The 5,667-nt window shown below is 50.7% G+C and overlaps 1 pseudogene; it reads left to right on the forward strand.

Annotated features, from left to right (window-relative positions):
• The first annotated feature begins 4,037 nt into the window (after positions 1–4,037).
• On the forward strand, positions 4,038–4,907 carry LOC115940537 (small nuclear ribonucleoprotein Sm D2 pseudogene; annotated as a pseudogene).
• Positions 4,908–5,667: the final 760 nt, after the last annotated feature.

Consider the following 5,667-nt stretch of genomic DNA (forward strand, 5'->3'; position numbering starts at 1 on the left):
CTGGTTATGAAACGCACATCTGACAGGAGGTGAGAACCTGGCTGATGAGCAGGTGTGTGCCTCGTGTCCAGGGCCATGGCCTCCTCCCTCCGCGGAGGGTCCTGGTGCCTCCTGGGGCCGTCACTGGTGCATGGGGGGGCTTTGGGGCCTCGGCTGGGCGTGGCTCTGCCCACGGATCCCCTGGACTCCCACAGGCTGAGCCAGTGGGGGCTGCCCTGCGCTGGGTGGAGCAGGGGCCCCCTCGAAGCCAGCTGGCTCCACAGCGTGGACATCTGGACCCGGACCATTCTGTGTGGTGGGGGTGGTCCCCTGCCCTGCAGGGCGTTAGCAGCATCTGGGCCTCCACACACTGGTGCCCGCAGCAGACCCCCGTCCACATCTGTGACCGTCAGTCATGCGTCCAGGCGTTGCCGCGTGTCCCCTGGGGGTAATACCGCCCCCAGCTGAGAACCACTGCACTAACCAGTGGGAGCACCGAGCCACCAGCTGGGCAGTGCCACTGAGGCTGAGGGTCTGGTGTTGCTTCCAGAGCATCTCTGGGAGTCCCTGCCCCTGGGCCTGGCAGGACGGACTCACGCCTGTGTGTGTGCGAGCACGTGTGAGCCTCGAGAGTGTGGGAGAGGCGCCTGCTTGGCGCATGAGTGTCCGGGGCTGTGCATGCCCCAGCCGTCCACTCCGCGTGGACGCCTCCTCCCTGTGGAGGTGGGAGGTGCCGTGCACGGCGAGCTGGACTTCCCTTTGGAGGCTGCTGTCTGGGATGTTCTCGCTGCTGTGTCTTTGAGAAGCAGCTGGAGCGGTTGAGGGCCCAGGAGGAGTTTCGTCTGTGCAGGACCCCACAGACCCCCCGCAGAGGGAGCCTTGGATCTTGAGAAAGGCCTGGTGCTGGGGGAGCCGGGGCCCTGGGGAGGGTGAGACCCGCCTGTCTGCCTGCTGCGGCCGGCGTCTGTCTGTCTGGGGCGGGAGGTTAGGAAGGGCCATCTTGTGCCCAGAGGTGGACATGGAGCCCGTGCTGACTGTGTGCAGCAGGTCCGCAGGCCGAGAGCCTCCAGGGCCGGGCCTGGGGGCTGGGAAGCAGGTTTGTGCCGCACGGCTCCCCGGCGGGCTGGTCACTTCCGCGGGAGACAGGGCTCCTCGGTCCTTGCAAAGGTGAGCCCCGCCCTCTGCTAGCTCTGGCCCGCCTGGGGTCTTACCGTGACGGCCATGCAGGCTGAGAAAGCGGAGGGGACCCTGGTCACCTGGAGCTAGGCGGGGCCACCTGGCTTCGGGTCCGCATGGGCATGTCCAGTGGAATCCAAGAAACCTTTACAAAATGATCTCAAATTCCTTTTAATTAAAAAAGTGCAATGCTCCAGAGAACAGGACTTCACTCATCTGCAGACTGAGTTAATTGAAGGGCCCGAAAGGCTCCGTTAATTACACGATCTCACAGTGTCTTCACTCCTGTGAGCAGATAGCAGCCCCCATCAGAGAGCCGCGCTCCGTGAACGCCCTCCGTGGGGGCCGGTGGTCCAGCACCCTCTGACGGTGGTGCCTCTGTCCCCGGGCCCTGGGGGGGCCTGTCAGCAGCCCAGGCCTCCGACGCTTGGGGCGTGGTGCGCGGGACGTGGGCACGGCCTTGGGCTGAAGACTCGAGGGGGCTCGTGGAAGCACTGGTGACCCCACCATGAAGACTGGCCTTCTGTCTGTAGACCATGCCCTTGCACACGAGTGCACACACACAGAGACCCTCTCTAGGAGTCTTCCATCACGGGAGCGCCCATCTGTCTCCAGCTCTCAGAATGCCACGAGGGCAGGGCCACGTTGCATTCATCCTGGCCTCCCTGGGGCCTTGCACATAGTAGGCGCTCAATAAATGCTTGTTGCATTTAATTAAGCTGGGTGAAGAGAGGAAGTGCATGAGCTGATGTGGAAGGGGTTAGACCAGCCCCAGCTGGGTCTTTCTGACTAGATGGGTGTCATGCATGCCAGGTCTCCTTCAGGGAATGTTCTGGAGTTTGCAGGGGCAGTCATGGCCCGGACCTGCTCTCCTCTCTGACTGGGCCCTGGGGTGCTCGTGAGGTCTGGGGTGAAGGCATCTGCTGGCCCACAGGGTGGCCGGCTGGTATCTTAGGGGTTCTGCAGATCTCTCCTGCAGGCACGGCCAAATCTAATTGTCATGGAGAACTATACAATTATCAAGAAAATTACGTTTCTTACGTTGGTAGATGATGGACGTTCCAAAAGTGATGAACAAAGAGAAATTTTGGTGTCAGGAACATTTGCATTCCCCTGATGACTAATGATATCGATGACTTTTTCATTTGCTGATGGGCCACTTGTGTAGCTTACGGTGTGAAGCGTCTGTTCGAGCCTTTGCCTGTTCTGTATTGTGTGTGTGCGTGGATGTGTGTGCGTGTGCACATTGTTAACGCAGAGTTCTGTAGGAGTCCTGAGCTCTTTAGACATCCTGGATTCCAGTCTCCTGATGGATGTCTGTGCGGTGGTATTTTCTCCCAGTCTGTGCTTGGCCTGTTCTTCCTCTCAGTGTTCTCTTTTGATGAGCAGTCCCTTTTTTGATTAGTGATTTCTGTGTCTTGTCTGAAATCTCTGTCTACTGTGAAGTCACGTTTAGGTCTAGGACCAATTTCTCATTCATTTTTGTGCAGAGCGTGAGGTAGGGAGTTTATTTTTCCCTTGTAGATACCCAGTTATCCCAGTACCATCCCGTGAAGAGACTTCCTTTTCCTCACAGGATTACTTTGGTACCTTTGTCAAAAGTCAGTTGCTCTCCATGTGGGAGTCTGTTTCTGGGGTCTCTTTTTGTCTCTTATACCAATGATACACTGTCTTATGATTATAGCGTGGAGGAATCTTGAAGAGAGATAGTGTACATCTTCCAACTTCGTTCATTTTCCAAAATTGTTCTGGCAATTCTGTGTCCTTTGTATTTCCATATAAATTTTATTTTATTTTTTTTAAAGATTTTATTTATTTATTTGACAGAGAGAGTGAGAGTGGACAAGCAGGGGGAGCAGTAGAAGGAGAGGGAGAAGCAGGCTCCCCGAGGAGCAGGGAGCCCAATGCCGGGGCTCGCACCCAGGACCCCGGGACCATGACCTGAGCTGAAGGCAGACACTTAACCAGCTGAGCCACCCAGGCGCCCCTCCATATAAACTTTAAATCAGCTTGCCACTTACTACCAAAAAAGTCTGCTGAGATTTTTTGAGGGTTATGTTAAATCTCCTCTATCAGTTATAGGGAAAATGGACATCTTAATAATACTGTGTCCCCCAATCCATGCACACGTTATATCTCTCCATTTATTTAGATCTTGTTCACTTGTTCTCAGCGATGGGTTGTAGTTTTCAGTACACGCACAGTACACAGTATACAGGTCTTGTATATCTTTCATTAATTTTATTTCTAAGCATTTTATGTTTGATGCTATCATAAGAGGCATTATTTTTTATAGTTTTGTTTTTAGGTTTTTTTTATTATCGGTATATTTTTTTATTATCGGTATATTTACTATCAATAGAAATAAGTTAATTTTTAAATTCAGTTTTCTGAATTGTAATTTACATAAAGTAAAATTTATCAGTTTTAAGGATGTGATTCAATGACTTTTCACAAGTCATATAGTCGCGTAACCACCGCTGCCGTCTAGTGTGGAATATTTCTGTCATCCCAGAAAGTTTTCCCATCCTCTGACAGTTAACTCAGGTGTGCGATGGAATGGTCATGCAGATACAGTGCTGTGTATCTGATTCCTTTTCAGTTTTTAAAGGAGATTTTGGAAAATAAGAAGTTTTTAATTTGATGAAGTCAAAATTTCTTCCTCTATGGTTTGTTCCTCTGTCTTTTCTAGGAAATATCTGCCCAATTCCTGGTCACAAAGGTTTTTCTCCTTTGTTTTCTTCTAGAATTTGTATAGCTTTATCTGTTTTAATTTTCATTTAAGTTCCATTTCAAGTTGATTTTTCTATTAATATGAAGTAAGGATCAGTGTTCCCTCCCTCCCTTCCGTCCTCCTTCCCTTCCTGTCTCCATCCCTTCTTTCTTATCTTTCTTCCTCCCTCCCTCTCTCCACCCTTTCCCTCTTCCTCTTCCTCCTCCTGCCCCTCCTTCTGCAGTAGGGATGTCTGTTTGATCTTTACACCAATACCAACTGTACTGATTATTGTCGCTTTATAATATATCTTGAAGCAGATGTGTTTGCCCTCCAGCTTTGTTCTTTTTCAAAATTGTTTTGACTCTTCTAGATTCTTTGCCTTTCCACAGATATGTTAGAATCAGTTTGTCAATTCCTAAAATATTCTGGCTGCCACACTGATCGGGGTTGCATTGAAACTATCGGTCGATTCAGGGAGGATGGACCTCTTAAACTTTTGAGTGTTCCAACCCACGAACACAGCAACTCACGCTGTTCATTCTGGTCCTGACTCTCTGATGTGTTTCGTACGTTCAATGCAGAGCTTGCACACATTTTGTTGAATTTATGCCTACACATTCAACATGTAAAACAGTAAGTTGTTAGATGCAGACGCAGCCCAGAGGAGGCGGCCCTGACCTGGGGGTGCAGCGGCTACCACCGTGAGCCTCCTTGACGGGCCCAAGCATGGCATGACCCCAGAGGAGCCAGAGAAGTGGGAGGAGGGGGGTATGACATGGGTCCGCTCTCCGTGCTCACAGAGTCAGTCAAGAACGACACCCTAGTGTTCACCCACAGCCACAACAAGGCCTCCGACGGGCACGGCAACGTGGTGCTGGAGGATGTGGACCGAGTCCCCAAGAGCGGCAAGGACAGTCAGGAAGGACCGCCACATCTCCAAGACATTCCTGCACGGGGACTCGGTCATCACAGCCCTGCAGACCCCGCTCATCGCTGGCAAGTAGGCGCCTCCTCCCCATCAGAACTCCCTCCCTCATCCTGCGAAGACCTGCCCTTTGTAACGGGGATAATGAAGTCTTGTGTTTAAAAAAAAAAAAGAATAAATAATAATAATCAAATCTAAAAAATGAATTGTTGCACATTGACTGTATCCTAAAACCTTGCTGAACTCATTCTAGTATCTCATTTGTACATTTCCTCAGATTTTGTACATCGCGATCATGTCATCAACAAAGACCGTTTTATTTCTCCCTTTCTAGAACTTTATGCCTTAGCACACCGTCTAGGATCTTGGCACAGAGTTGAGCAGAAGTGGGAGAGCAGGTACCTGGCTCCTGATCTTGGGGGAAGGCGTTCAGTATCTCACCATCGAGTGCCGTCTCGGCTGAGCTTGTTCAGAGATGCCCTTGTCAGGTTGAGGAAGTCTCTCTTCCTCGTGTGGTGGGGTTTTGTTGCTCATTATTAATGATGTTGAATTTTGTCAAGTGCTTTTCCTGTGCATGTGCAGGTGATCCGATTTTCCTCCTTTATTTTGCCAATGTGGTAAGTTACGCTGTCTTTTGAGTACAATCCCAGCCTTGGGTCTCTAAGTTGGGTTTTATATATTACTGCATTCAATTTGCTAATGCTTCATCAGTAATCCTTTTTTTTTTTAAAGATTTTATTTATTTATTTGAGAGAGAGAGAATGAGAGACAGAGCACGAGAGGGAAGAGGGCAGAGGGAGAAGCAGACCCCCTGCTGAGCAGGGAGCCCGATGCGGGACTCGATCCCGGGACTCCAGGATCATGACCTGAG

This window comes from Leptonychotes weddellii, chromosome 6 (genome assembly GCF_054177405.1).
Source record: "Leptonychotes weddellii isolate Sample4059 chromosome 6, ASM5417740v2, whole genome shotgun sequence".
Classification (NCBI taxonomy): Eukaryota; Metazoa; Chordata; class Mammalia; order Carnivora; family Phocidae; genus Leptonychotes; species Leptonychotes weddellii.